The sequence below is a fragment of the Petaurus breviceps genome, unplaced genomic scaffold (assembly GCF_028583685.1).
Source record: "Petaurus breviceps papuanus isolate PSGF00001 unplaced genomic scaffold, PetGlider_PUasm1.0 37, whole genome shotgun sequence".
Taxonomy (NCBI): domain Eukaryota; kingdom Metazoa; phylum Chordata; class Mammalia; order Diprotodontia; family Petauridae; genus Petaurus; species Petaurus breviceps.
Genome location: NW_027186296.1, coordinates 1,796,016 through 1,810,564, shown reverse-complemented (window position 1 = coordinate 1,810,564; position 14,549 = coordinate 1,796,016). Strand labels below are relative to the sequence as shown.

The following is a 14,549-nucleotide window of genomic DNA, read 5'->3' as shown; positions in this document are numbered from 1 at the left end:
CTGTGTGACCTTGGGCAAGTCAATTAACCCCAACTGCCCTCCACAAAAAAAAAAGAAGTGAGCTGAGCTGAGGGGTAAAACACATGGGGGAAGAGTCTGTGTTGTAAGGAGAAATGAAGTGATATCATATATGAAGACTCTAATAGTCCAGTTTGCCTGGAACATAGAGTAACATACAGTAAGTCAAGAAAATGAGTTTGGAGTCAGATTTTGGAAAGCTTTAAATGTCAAACAAAGACTGGCATTTAATCCCTGGGGCAATAGGAAGCTACTGAAGCTTTTTAGTAGGAGTCTGTCTTGGCAAAGCCTATGACTTAGGAATATGAGTTTGGCAACTATGTAGAGAATAGATTGGAGAGGAGAAAGACTGGAGGCAAAAAGGCCAATTAGGAAACTATTGTAATAATCCAGCTGAAAGGGAATGAAGAACTGAGCTAGGGAGGCGCTATGCTAGTGTAGATCAAAGATTGAATATTGGAGATGAGATAAAATCTACAAGACTTTGTTATTAATTAGTTATGAAGAGTGAATTAAGACGAGTCAGTGATGACTTCTAGGTGTTACAAACCTGGGTTTTGGGAAAGATGTTGGCATCCTTAATGTAAGTACATATAGGAAAGGGATATATGTGGAGAGAAATACAAGTTTTTATTTGTCCCTAAAGAGTATGAGAGGACAACTATATGTACTAGAATTAGGGAAGAAGAGTATTTTAATAACATTCTCGAGTAATTGGAGTTCTGCTGTTTCTATTTTCAAAGCCTCTCTCAAATTCTTCTACAAAACCCATTCTCCCCATTTATGAAATACTGCTCTCTTATTTAGTAACACCAGAAGGGTAAAAATCGAAGTATGGTTTGTTTTACAGAAGTACCCTTATATCTCCTTTGGGAATGGATAATTGTCATGCCTCAGCTGACTCTCAGTAAGGTCCCCAAGTCACAAACATTAGTGAAATATGACAGGATAGTTTGTTATGTATGTATACATGTATGTACATGCATGTGTATCTCTGTGCATGTGTGCACATACATGTACAAGTGTGCATTATACCTGCACATATATTATATCATGTATGAATATGTCACGATCATGATGAGACATACATGTATAACTTTGGTTTTTCATCAACAGGCAACATGGTATGGTACTAAATATACATTTAGAAAAGTTGAATGTGACTCCTGACTCATGTAATTACTAGTTATGTGATCCTGGGAAAATCACTCAACTCTCAGTCTCAATTTTCTTAGATATAAAATGAAGATTTTTTTAAAAAGCATCTGTCTCATGGTCTCATTATAAGGATCAAATGAAATTACATATATATGTATATACATATATATACACACATGTGTGTATATCTATGTATATATCTCTGTATGTGCATATGCATGTATACACATATACACGCACACATGTATTGTGTATACATACACACATATATGCACACAATACATATGTATATACACAGTACTTTGTAACTCTGAAAGGCTATTTAATATCAGATATTATTGTTATAACTATTGTTATTAACAACCAATGAAGGTAGCAGAAATGTGAATGACAGTAGACCACTCTCTTTTCTTACTTAGCTTAACAATTGACTTTCATTTTTTCATTTCAGTTATCAAAGGGTATTGATGAAAGTTCTAAGTTTAAATTAATATTTTTAAAGTTTGATGCAAATAGCATTTGTTAGAGAAATGCCAAACCATGATAAGTCTACTGCATTGCAAAGATTTTGATGTGATAATTGTTCCTCTCTCTCTACTCACTATGTATAATTGGACCTAATGACAAATGGATGCCAACTGCTGGATATCCTTGTCCTTCTGAATCCTCCTCATGTGCCTCTCACCAGTACTAAGCAACCCTATCATACAAGGACACAGTCTGTAAATACATTGCTACTATATTAAGGGCTGGTGACTACCATCTTTCATGTTCTCATGTATCTCTGGGCCAAAGCCCTCAAGGCTTAACATAAGGAGGTGACTTCCACATGTGCCTGTCAGATGTCTGCTCTTGTTGCAACATGGATTTTTTTTCCTTGACATCTGTGGCCATGTCCCCTGCTGCCCATGCCTTCTGAGCCCTGTCATGAGATGCCAGTGCCTATAATTTGAAGCCAGCATCTAGTGGGTATAATTTTTCTTCCCCGAATTCTGAGGCTTAGAGACTTGCTGACAAGAATGCCATCAATATGAGACAGGCTGGCTGCCTCCATAAAAGACCCTGTCATGCCCATGGCAGTGGACTTCTGGAATCACATGACTTTATCTGCTTTTAGCTTAGGTTTCCTACTCCTCTTTCAAATCATTTTTGCTACATATAAAATATTCCACAATGCATAGTTAAAAAGCAATAACACTTTTTTCCCACTATTTATTAAAGTCAAATATTTTGGTGAGCTGCAGAATGGATCAGTTACTGGTCTTAACTGGTTATGTTAACTTACACTGGGGTTGACACTCTTCTTGAAAATTTGCCAAAGATTGAATGATAGGGTGAAATCTTTTCAGTGTTATCAAATGCTAAAACAAATATTATTCCCATACAGTTTATAGGTACAAATCTAGTCATATTTATTGATTTGCAATTCATAAGATAAAAGAATCAGAACTGAAAGAACATTAGAGGTCATCTAGTTCCATCTTTTTCCTTTTATGGGTGAAGAAACTAAGGCCCAGAGAAATTGAATAAAATGTCAATTCTTTCATGGCTAACTAAGAGACAAAGACTGATAGTTGGAGAAAATAGCAACTTTCTGTTGTCTTCATCCATTGGGAATTTTAGCACAAAATCATTCACTAACTTCTGTAACCAATTGTAGAATGTATAAATTAAAACATGAATAATCAGGATCTATATGAAAGTACCATGGTGAAGATTAAAAATGATCCTAAATTAAGTTCAAAAGTAGTCACCCATATCCTATTATAGTTGTAGAAACCCCTCCACAACAGAAAAAAACTGTTCATATCTTTTTGATCATTTACCAATTGGGAAATGGCTCCTATTTCTTTTTTTTTTTATAAATTTGACTCAGTCCTCTTATATACTTGAAAAATGAGGCCTTTATCAGAAAAACTTCAAAAAATTTTCACAGTTGATTACTAACTGTATTTCCCTCCATCCTATTCCCCCCTTCCCATTTATTCTATTTTCTCTCTCCTTTCACCCTGTCCCTCCTTAAACATGTTTTACATCTACTACCTCCCCAAAACAGCCCACCCTTCTGTGACCTCCCCGCTTCTCTTATCCCTTTTCCCTCATACTTTCCTGTAGGGTAAGATCGATTTTTATACCTAACTGAATGTGCATGTTATTCCTTCTTCCACCCAATTCTGATGAGAGTAAGTTTAACTCACTCCCGCCACCTCACCCTTCTTCCTTTCCACTATTAAAAGCTTTTTCTTGCCTCTTTTATGTGAGATAACTTACCTATTCTGTATCATCCCTTTATATTCAACTCACATCTGTGACCTCTTTCTATATGTCTACTTCTTCTATCTGACCTAACAATAAGAAAGTTCTCATGTTACAAGTATCATCTTCTGTAATGGAAATGCAAACTTAAAGATCTTCCCTGCCCCTAGGCTAGAGTGCACCTGGAGCCTGGGGTGGAAGGCTTGTTTTTCAGTAGATACTTCTTGATTGGCCAGTGAGTCAATAAGGTTGTTACATTCTCTGAGCCAGGAGAAGGCTCAGAGAATAAGCCCGGATGTGTAGCTTTGTTTTGGGACTCACTTTGAGAAGTGTTCTGTAATTTGATCTGAATTCTGGGAAGCCGTTGTTGAGAGTCCCCCGGCTTTGAAAAACCCAGAATGTGGAAACCCAGATGTTGACTGGGTATGGATGTAATGGTTGGGCAGTTTGGAAATCTGTCTACTTGATGTTTCTGTCTTGATAATTATGCCTGTATACTTTGAGGTTCAGGGTGCTGACCTTTTCTCCTGAACAAGGTAAATGATATATGTCTGACTGATTAAAGTAAGCTTGTTAACCCATTTTGAGTTGCTTTCCTTTAACAAAGCAGATCCAAGAACCTGTGTGAGCAGGCACCCTGGGGACACTGGGGTGCTTGCTGCTACATCTTCCCATGAAGGAATGTAAATAGTTTAACTTTATTAAATCCCTTTTGATTTCCCTTTCCTGCTTACCTTTTTATGTCTCTTTTGAGTCTTGGATTTGAAAGTCAAATTTTCTATTCTGCTCTGGTCTTTTCATCAAGAATGCTCAAAAGTTCATTATTTTATTGAATATCAATTTTTCCCCCTGATGGATTATACTCAGTTTTGCTGGGTTTTTGATTCTTGGTTGTAATCCTAACTCCTTTGTTCTCTGGAATATCATTTTCCAAGCCCTCAAATCCTTTAATATAGAAGCTGCTAAATCTTGTGTTATCCTGATGTGGTTCCACAATACTTGAAGAGTTTCTTTCTGACTACTTAGAATATTCTCTCCTTCACCTGGGAACTTTGGAATTTGGCTACAATATTTTTGCAGGTTTTCAAGAATCTCTTTCTTCAAGGATCTCTTTCATGGGGTGATTGGTGGATTCTTTCAATTTCTGGTTTCCTCACTGGTCCTAGAATATTGGGGCAGTTTTCCTTGGTGATTTCTTGAAAGATGATGTTTAGGTTCTTTTTTTGATCATAGCTTTCACATAGTCCAATAATTTCTAAATTGTTTTTCCTGGATCTATTTTCCAGGTCAGCTGTTTTTCCAATGAGATATTTCACATTGTCTTCTATTTTTTTCATTCTTTTGGCTTTGTTTTACTGTTCCTTGATTTCTCATGAAGTCATTAATTTCTATTTTCTTAATTCTAATTTTTAAAGAATTATTTTCTTCAGTGAGCTTTTGTGCCTCCTTTTTCATTTGGCCAGTTCTGCTTCTAAGACATTCTTCTCCTCCTTGGCAATTTGAACCTCCTTTACTATTTGGCCTAATCTTTTTTAAAAAGTGTTTATTTTCTTCAGTAATTTTTGGTGTCTACTTTACCAAGCTGTTGACTCATTTTTCCTGATTTTCTTGCATCACTATCATTTCTCATCCCAAATTTTCTTCTACCTCTCTTATTTGATTTTCAAAATCCTTTTTGAGCTCTTCTATGGCCTGAGACCAATTCATATTTGTCTTGGAGGCTCTGAGTGTTGGAGCTTTGACTTGGTTGTGTTCCTCTGAGATATATCCTCTCATTGCAATGTGTTTTTATCTTCCTTGTCACCATACTGACTTTCTATGGTCAGAATTTTTTTTTCTGTTGCTTGCTCATTTTTCCAGTCTATTTCTTGATTTTTTATTCTTTGTGAAAGTATGGCTCTGCTTCCAGGGTAGAGAGCAGATTGTCCCATCTTTGAAGGGGTTTTGTGCAACTAATTCGGAGATATTTTAGGGATTTGTAAGTTTCACTCCATCCTTTTGTGGGTTCTTCCACCTTAGGAATCATTTTATAGCATTATTTAAAGGGATTTGGAAGGGTTTTGAGGAGAGCCCAGGAGAGGCGCTGCCTTTTCTCTACCATCCTGGCTCTGCCCTTACTGGTTTATAGTCTTAGCAGAGTTACCTGGGGCACTGGAAAGTTTTGTCACTTTTCTAAAGTCACATAGGCTTATAAGCCAGTATAAAACCTATGAAATAAGAATAAAATTAGTTTAAGAGAAATTTATCCTACATTAGTCTAAAGTAGTTGCTTGGAGCACTCAGAAAAAAAGTGACCTGCCCAGTCTATAGAGTCAATACAATCCAAGCTTTATTGACAGTAAAGTCAACAATCTTAAACTACTGCATCACATTGAACTATGTGTTATAGTTCATTGTTTCAAAAGATCCCTAATTTTATTGGTGTCTCTGATACTCTCACTGATGCAGATGACTATTCTCCTACACTTTAATCTTCTTTATTAGTATACAGTAGCCAAAAATCAAATCATCAGATATATCCTCTCATTGCTATGTAGTAGGTTGTTTCTTACATGGCAAAAAGATCATTGTTACACTTGTTGGGCCTTTTGAAGACTTGCCCTCTGCTGGCATTCCTAGCCTTGAATAGTCCAGTCCTTTATAGGACTTTATGGCAGATATGGATATGATTTTAGTGAAGGAACATACAAAATAATCACTATGCACTGCCCCTGGAGTCAGGAGGACCTGAGTTCAAACCCAGACTCAGACATTTAACACACACACACACACACACACACACACACACACAACACAAGCCATGTGACCTTGAGCAAGTCACTTAACCCCAATTGCCCTAAAAAAAAAAGAATCACTATAATGAGGATCAGTGGGATATAGGACAAAAGGTCCTGAATTTGCAGCCAAAGGACCTGCATTTGAATCCTGGCTCTGCTACCTATTTACATTAGATCTTAAGCAAGTTTAGACCTCTCTGAATTTTGTTTCCTTCATCTGTAAAATGGAGGCAGGGTAGATGTAGGGAGTTAAAGGAGTAAGGAGGATTTATGGGGGGAAAAGGAATAAATGGTATGTAAATCTGGTTCAGTGTCAAGGCTGCTTTAAAGGATCCAATCAACAATGTCCTCTCAGCAATTCTAGGACAAGGGTGGGGGAACAAGTTTGGATTCAGTCAAAGGGCTGCCCTTGAGGAACTAGAGGGCCACAGTTGGCCTTGAGGAAAAAAGTTCCCCATCCCTGATAGGGAGTACATAGACTACATGGTATGGGAGCAGGGGAAAGAAGTCAACTGAGCCTCCCTCATGATGGGAGTCACTGCAGCACCATTTTATTGGAAGAAGAGGATCTTGTAACACACTTTTAACACAAGGTGCTTCGTCCATTTTTACCCAAAGGGTCTTGCTGCCTCAATATGTATTAGCTTTTAAACATGATGAAATGAAACAGGAGTAGCAATAAATTAGACTTCACTTATCTGCTGTGCCTGGTGCACTGATATAAACTTTAGCCAACTTCTGGAGTTCCAGTGTAGCTGTTTTGATGTAAGAGACAAAGCCTATAAAATTGAAGCTTTAAGTCCTAAAATCTTCTATGCAAATCATCACAAAAAGAAGTTAGTTCTCAATAAAGGAATTTGAAGAACTAAATTGCAATTTTAATACTAAAATGAGCCCCTCTTTGCTTTCCATCACTGCCCCCCCCCCCAAAAAAAAGGCATCAAAGAAGTCTTGGTCCTTTAACTCTCACTAAAAAAGCAGCAGCCATAAACTATAACATACCAAGTGCTGCTTCTCCATATCAAATATCTTGTCACGTGCAGAGAGAGATCAGTAGCAATTCTGAATTACCCTTGTTGCAGCTATTTAAAAACTGGCAGGTGTACATCCTTAGGACTGGTGTTACTGATGGGTTTGACAGAAGAGGGAGCAGAGTCTATGGAGAGATAGTGCTTCAGATCAGGAGACCTCGGCTTTAATCCAGGGTCTACTAAGGACACTGTTGATGACCTTGCATGGACAGTTTAACATCTCCACCTTAAGCTTCCTAGTAGCAGAGTCCAGGTTTAAATCAGCTGAATTTCCCTGTGGATTACATATATGTGTGTATCTGAGTATGTGTGTTTGTGATGTATGTGCAAGGTCCTTAGTACAGTTTTGAGCTGTAACTGCTTAAATTGAATTATGTAATTATTAAATGTATATATATATATATGTGTGTGTGTGTGTGTGTGTGTATGTATGTGTATCTGAGTATGTGTGTTTGTAATGTATATGCAAGGTGTTCCAGAGGCCTTAGTACAGTTTTAAGCTGCAATTGCTTAAAGTGAATTATATAATTATTAAATATATATATATATATATAAATATATAAAATGCTGCATAACACACATGAATGTGTGTTACTCTATTTCTCATATACATATTCTCATGTTGTATGCTATTTCTCAGTACATTATAACTTGTCAGAAATAAGTGACAGGCCAGATTATTGTCACTGGTTGACTATACATTTAGATCTATGTATATTATGCACATGTTTATATGTATATACATTTAATACATAATAGAATATGCACACAAAATACATATATTTACTATATGTGAATAATAATATATCACATATATTACATATACATGTATATATGCATTTATATAAATCTTTATATAGGTCTATACATATGTTTGGCCAGTGTGGTTGACTTTAATATAGCACTTTGAATTTCAAAAGCACTTATGAAACTTCATTGCCTGTAGTGGTTACTCCTTCTAATCACCCTGGAAAGTTATTCTAAAAATTTCAATGAGATACAGAACAGCTAATAACAACACCAGTTTCTCAGAACCAGAGAGAACTGGTTTTCGTTTTCACTGCCTCCCCATCCAATATCCATCGTACCCTGTTTCTCAGTACATTGTTACTTGTAAGAACTAAGTAAAAGACTAGAATCCTGTCAGAGGTTGAATACACCATATATATTCAGGTAAATGGACATAAGTAAAAGAAGGACCTAGGTCAGGGGTGGGGAATGTGGGGCCTTGAGGCTACATGTGGCCCTCTAGGTCTTCAAGTGAGGTCCTTTGACTGAATCCAAACTTCCCAGAACTTTTGAATTCAAAGGGTCACACTTGAGGACCTAGAGGACCACCTGTGGCCTTAAGGCCCCAGGTTTCCCACCCTTGACCTAGGTGATAGATTATTGTAGCCAAGTCTGGATTTGGTGTGTCAATGAGGAAATAAATAAAAACCTGAGTTAATCTTCAATCTGCGATCCCTAATCTTAATTTTTACTATTAGTTTTAACAATCTTGTCCCCCTAAATTTTACCAGAGTTACTGAAAAGAAGCAAAATAAATTTACTTCCCTCATCTAGTCCATATGTTCTGGTAGGGGTTCTAATGAATAATGAGATAATCAAAAGGCAGGGCATTGAAGAAAAGATACTGAAGTGGCCCAGGTAATCAACATAATGAATGATCAGTAAGTGACCGGTAAGAAAGAGTTGTTTTGGCTTCCTCTCACCCGCAGAAGCAGTGGCACTTCTCTATGCTTGTAAATACTAAAATAATTAGAAGAACTTAGCACAAATGATTAAACTCAACTGTGTACTATTTAACTGTGCATATTTTTAAAGAATTAAATTTTTACAATAGATGGCAATGTCCATCGCAATTGTTCTTTTACGCGACAATTAATAATACAGTATGATGGAGAAATCAAAGATATTTTGTGCCTGCCAAAATTGGCTTTCTGTGTTTAATATAGCTGGCATAGATTTAAAATCCTAACAGAGTTTGCCTTACACTTATTAGAAGTATATGCTGAATCCAAGCTGTGTTTATTAAAACATATACAGAGCCTACATTACCAGAATTTATAACAGATATCAACAGAGAGAAATTTTAAAAAAAAATCTAGTAAAATATTCATTCACAGCACAGTACTTGAATGATATTCCATATAATTGTGAGATTTATTAGGCAATGGAGAAAATATAGATGAACTGATAAAGGTTGACTTTTCCATTCCAGAATGAATCCAGGTTGTACGTAATTTCATTAGTATTCCTGTCAAAGTCATCTTAACCCCAAATTCAAGTTTCTTATAGCAGAGTTTTCAAGTTTTCACAAACCCCAACATGTACTGAAAAGTTTTTCGTTATAGAAAGGAATTCAATGAGAATAGATTTGCTGGGGATTTAAATAATGCCCTGTAGTATACAACCCAAAACAACAGCATTTTAGAGTGCATTGAAAATCCAAAAAGAAAACTGATTAGAAACAGACAAGGTACAAAAGGAAAACCAACCAACCTAGCTTCATTATTCAAGCCAAGTGAAATGCAAAACATAAACAACTTAAGATTTTTTCAGGCTGCTTACATTCTCAAAATTCTTAAATTTTTAATTATTTTTGGTGTTGCAAGGAACTTGGAAAAATTTTCTTATTGCAAGACTTATCTTGTCAGCCAATACCTTATAAAATTATGATTGCCTAGAAAGATCCAATTAAAAGTTTCACATTTTCTAAGTTTATATGAGTAAAGATGCATGGTGGAATGTACTCCATAGCAATATTTTTTCCTGGAATCAAAATCTAGAATTGCAGATGCTATTAACATTATAAAGTATGTCTCCTAACCTCACCCCCCACCCCCAAGAAAATTCAACCAAGTGAACTAATTCTAAGTGGGGAAGATACTCAAGGACATGCTGGGTTCTTGGAGTTAATAGTTTATAAACCAATTATCTTTGCATGTGTCATTTCTTATTTATTATTCTTCATCAATCTAATAACGATAATAGCTAGCATTTACATAGTAACTTAAGATTTGCAAAGTACACTACATCTATATATAATCCCATTTGATCCTCACAACAACCTTGAATAGTAAGTGTTATTTTGAGGAAACTGAGTTGGAGAAAGGTTAAATGACTTGGCCAGTGTTACACATCCAATAAGTATCCGAGGAAGCATTCAAACTCAGGTCTTGCTGAGTCCAAGCCCAACATTCTTCCACTGTGCCATCTACTTGCCTCTAAACTCTTTTGTTTAAATAAATGCTTTAAAAATCAATATATTTTATAAGATAAATAACCGAAAACTTAATACATATAACCCAAACCTTTATAAACAAGTAAAATAAAAAGTTGAATTCATACTTGAATGGAATTATCCAGATAATTACCTTTTTGTCTATTTTTCTTTGCCTGAGTAAGGAGGTGATTCAGCAAGTGATAAAATTCTCTGCCATTTGACCATCATCTACCTGATTATTTGCAGTTCCACACAGGTAATCCTCTTTATTTCTTTCTCTCTGTCTTTGTAGCACCAATACAATATTTAGAGCACCCACTGTGACTATGAATATGGTAGCACAATTCTGAATTGAAAAATATAACAGACTCTCCAAATATAAGACAGAAGCAAAACATTTATTCAGACACCAGAAAACTGAATCCCCAAACCAGAAAGTCAAATCCATCATAGCAACAAAGAAGTTAATATACCCATAGCACAGCAGGGAGTCACACCATCCTTTAGTCTTGCCATAAATAAACACTCACAATTCTAATTGTCTGCTTGCCTCCATCCTCTCTCCTCCCTCCATCTAGCTGCTCTGACTCCCATCTTCCTGTGGGTTTTGCTCCACCGTTCAACAAGCTTCTCCCAACATAGGCTTCATGTAATTACATTCAACCTACTAGGGCTAGGGAAGATCTTCAAATTCCCTTAGGTCTATTAAGGGACAAGGAAGATCTTAAAATTCCCATTACCATTACAGCCTTGAAGTCTCTGTTCACTGTCTTCCGGAATTGAGAGAAAATAAAATTCCTATCTTAAAGAAGCCCCCACAATAGGGTTGTCTGGGGACCATCTACCAAATGTAGAGGTAGTTTCTGAGGTAAATTAAATTGTCATGGAGAATGCAAGAGATGGAAATGTAAAACAACTCTAGTCAGTATCTTTGCCAAAAAAAGCCCAAAAGGGATCATGAAGAGTCAAACATGACTGAACAACAACAACAAAAATTTTACCGTGTTAAAATTTCTTTGCCAGCCAAATCATCAGCTGACCTGCCATTGTAAAAAGAGAGATCTGTAAATTAGATTAGCAGCAATATCCCATCTTCATGCCTTTGTTCATTGTCTTTAATTGCAAAATATAACAGACCTTCCATATAGAAGAGATTTATTCAGACACTAGAAAACTGAATCCCCAAACCAGTAAGCCAAATCCAACATAGAAGTTAATAAGCCATTACACCACAGAGAGCTATACCATCCTTTAGCCTTCCCACAAACCAACATAAGCCTAGCTGTCACAGCAGGTGGCAAAAACCAACATTTACTCACAAGCCTGTCTCCCTCAGACATGTCCTCTCCTCCTACTGTCTAGCTGTGCTTACTCTCAGCTTCCTATGGGCTCTGCTCCACCCTTCAGCAAGCTCCTCCCACCACAGGCTCCATGAGATTATATTCAGCCTATTACAGTGTAGAGTATATCATCAAAGTGGGTAAGGTCTTCAGATTCCCTTAGGTTTATTAAGGGATAGGGAATATCTTCAAATTCCTATTACCATCACAGTAGTGCAGTGGATAGAAGAGACAAGAAGACTTATCCTCCTGAGTTCAAATCTGGCCTCAGGTACTAGTTGTGTGGCCCTGGGCTTAACCCTGTTTGCCTCAGTTTCCTCATCTGTAAAATGAACTGGAGAAGGAAATGACAAACCAATACAGTTTCTATGTCAAGAAAACCCCAAATGTGGTCACAAAGAGTTGGGCCTAACTTAAACAACTAAACAACAACAATAGCATGTTACAAGAATTATCTCACTTGATCCTAACAATGCTGGGAGCTAAGTGCTATTACTATTCCCATTTCATAGTTGAGCAAACTGAGGCAAAGAGGTTAAATGACTTACCCAAGGTCCCACAGCTAGTGTCTGAGGCTGAATTCGAATTCAGGTCTTCTTAATTCTAGATCTAGCACTTTATTCACTGCAACACCTAGATCCCTTTAGTGGGAGTATGAAATGAATAACTACTGTTACAGTGTGGTATAATGGGAAAAGTATTGGATTTAGAGCCTCTGCTCTGCTACATGTGTGACCTTGAGCTTATCATTTCCTCAGCTGTAAAGTGAGGTTGGATTAAATTAGTGATGTCAAATTTCAAATAGATATTGACTGTTGCCCTGTTGGCTGCATTTTGACTTAGAAAATCACACATTAATATTATCTATGCTGTATTTTTATTCTTTTTGTTAAACATATTCCAATTATATTTTGATCTGGTTTAGGTGAACTCAGGATTTTTGCAGGCCTACTATGGGGTCAGTTTGACACCTCTACTTCAGATAGCTTCTGGGGGCTGTTCCAATTCTAGAACTATGACACTATGAGCCTGTGACTTGTAAAGAGATGCTCTAAGTTCATATAAATATATGTATGCATATATATATATATATATACACATACACACACTATATATATAATGTTGCCCTATAGCTTAAAATTGATGATAGCTTTATATATGTGTGTGTATACTTGTGTTTAATTTACATATATAAATTCCCTTATAACTTAAAATTGTTAATCCCATGAATTCCTTTTGTTCTGAAAAGGGAATTTAAATATCCACAAAGTGGGCTGAATTTTTAGTTTACCAGGAATGTGTACTGAATATTCAGATGAATCTATTAGTAATCATTGTAAAATGAAGGTCTTCTTTATCACATAATCAATCAGAAATCCAAACTTTTCCAAAGTTTATAGGTTGTTCAAGAGAGGGAAATGGAACAATTCAGAAGAAAAGGGTGGGATTTATTTTACCCTCATTTTAAGTCCTTTGATATTATTGTGGGGAAAAAAAAGTTTAGATCATATGTAAGACTAAATATTTTAGAGTTAACTGTAATTTGAAAGGTGTTTTTTAAATGGCATACTTAAAGGTTGATGTAACAATTGAAATTTTACTCCACTTATGGGGTCACTCAGAAAGCGAAGCCCCTCTTCCTCTGTGCTGGGAGGTTCCAAAATGCCTTTCATTTTCTGCAGCTTTCATTGTAATCTACTTCACCCAAGACATACTGTCTGGCAGAAGTTGAAGGAAGTGTCTGTGTCTGGTTTCATTATCACACTGCCTGGGTAGGAATGCCAGGGAAGTTGACTCCCTCAAATTTGGCTTGTGGTTGTTCTTGGGTCACTGCCCAGTGATAAAGAATCATTCGGGTTTGGTCTCTGCTTAGCTTTAGCCTGAGAGGGCTTCATCAGAGGAACAGACTGAAGAAGGAGATTCTGTTGGGAAGAGAAATTGGACATGTGAATTAGATGATGCCTAGACGCTGAGCTACCATGATGAATTTATTTTCCTATTACATGATGTGAAATACTACCAACCAAATGCTCTCTAAATCAACTGATTTCCAATCAGTTGGGGGAGGGGAAGAGTGTCTAATTAGCAGTAGTCTGTCTAAACCAGGTCGCAAAATAAAGCAGGTAATTTTTTGAGAAAAGAATCCAGATATGTGCATAAGCACTCAAGCAGAATGTGAAGGTAAAGTTAAGGGGGTAAACAACCCTGGGGAGAGAAGGGGAAGGGGTAGAGATCATAACTATTTAGGACATGCACTTACCTTCTGCAGGGTAATACAGGATATCCCAAAAGTCTTGGTACAGTTTTGAGCTATTATTAATGTTATAACATCTCAAAGTGTGAACTAAGAGATTGGAGACATGTTTTACATTGAGATACCAGCTAAATTACAAAATCACTAAACACAAATGCAGCAGATATTCATATTAAATTTAATACCACAAATGAATATAAATTTATAATAATTTTTGCCAAAGTGATATTATGATCAATGATAACTTTCATTTAAACATTTACTGAAAATCTACTATGTCCAACTCACTATCTTAGAAGTAATGGGGGGTACTAATTTGTGCAAGCTGCCTTTCTTGCCCTCCGGCAGCTTATAGACTATATGGGGAGACAGGATATAAATAATTTCAGTTCTAAGACCGTTAGAGTAAACTTTTAAGTTAAGCTTAATAAGAAATTTTTCTCCCTAAGGTAATCTTTCTTCTAGGTTTCTTGTACACTCCTAGTTATA

The 14,549-nt window shown here is 36.4% G+C and overlaps 1 long non-coding RNA gene across 1 annotated transcript in view; it reads right to left on the bottom strand.

Annotated features, from left to right (window-relative positions):
• The window catches only part of LOC138168384 (uncharacterized), a 55,526-nt gene extending 43,466 nt beyond the window's left edge, over nt 1-12,060 (bottom strand). The window contains exon 1 of the long non-coding RNA XR_011170099.1: nt 11,786-12,060. This is a non-coding gene — a long non-coding RNA (uncharacterized lncRNA). The remainder of the gene's footprint in view (nt 1-11,785) is intronic.
• Nucleotides 12,061-14,549: the final 2,489 nt, after the last annotated feature.